This window comes from Moschus berezovskii, chromosome 21 (genome assembly GCF_049115385.1).
Source record: "Moschus berezovskii isolate FMDL1 chromosome 21, NW_MosBer_1.0, whole genome shotgun sequence".
Classification (NCBI taxonomy): Eukaryota; Metazoa; Chordata; class Mammalia; order Artiodactyla; family Moschidae; genus Moschus; species Moschus berezovskii.
Window position 1 is genome coordinate 20,435,804 of NC_142480.1, and position 894 is coordinate 20,436,697.

An 894-nucleotide genomic window follows, 5' to 3' on the forward strand; every position below is an offset into this window, starting at 1 on the left:
GAAAAATGGAAGAAATACATTTTCCACTAAGACTTCATATGCCAGAGGGACTCCAAATAAACTTTTAAGTTCTTTGGCAAAGACAGCAAACCATTCAGTAGCAGTTTCTACTGTCTGCTCAGAGGAAAGTGCTTCAAGATCAGCTACTTTTGAATTTTATCCCTCAAGTCATTGCTCTCAGAGGACCCCCCTGAAAGACTGTGAGTGACTGGAGGACCCCATCATCACTAGGAAACAAAATACAAATCCTCCTGAAAGTTTCATCCCTTTTATGGGGAAGCCAGTGGATTGCTGATCAACTACCTGCTACCACAGGCCAGGATCTCTGCAAGCAGATTCTGAGATGGAACTCCCCATGTAAGGTGTTTGCTATGTGTTGTGTTGTGTTTTTAATCACTTAAGTCGTGTCCAACTCCTTTGCAACCCCATGGACTCTAGCCCTCCAGGCTCCATTTCCTTTTCCAGGGGATCTTCCCAAGCCAGGGATTGAACCTGGCTCTCCTGCATTACAGGCAGATTCTTTACCATTGAGCCACTAGGGAAGTCCATAAGGTGTACTTGAAGGAGTAGTGGCAAGGTTGGGCAGAAGGAAAAGTTAAATTGTAATACAGGCCCCACAAAGCTGGCAGGGAGTCCTGGAATGAGTATTGCCCCCACATCAAGGTGCAAGGGTCTAGTCTCTCTTACCACTACCAAAAAACCCCCATCTCTCATAATCACCACTTTTGAGCCATCCTCAGAGGGCAAGACCTCAGCTGAGGCCAACCCTCAAGAAGCTGACAGCTTCAGACTATGTCCTGTCTTCATTCCCTACAAGGGACGCCTCGTGGGAAAGAGGATGGAGCAGCTCAAGTTTAACCCACCACAGAAAGAAATATCAACCATAAAATGATT

General features: G+C 46.1%; 1 non-coding gene across 1 annotated transcript; it reads right to left on the reverse strand.

Moving 5' to 3' along the window:
• Positions 1–471: 471 nt before the first annotated feature.
• On the reverse strand, positions 472–542 carry TRNAY-GUA (transfer RNA tyrosine (anticodon GUA)). Its single transcript has one exon. It is a non-coding gene; the product is annotated as a tRNA-Tyr (tRNA).
• Between the last annotated feature and the right edge of the window lie 352 nt (positions 543–894).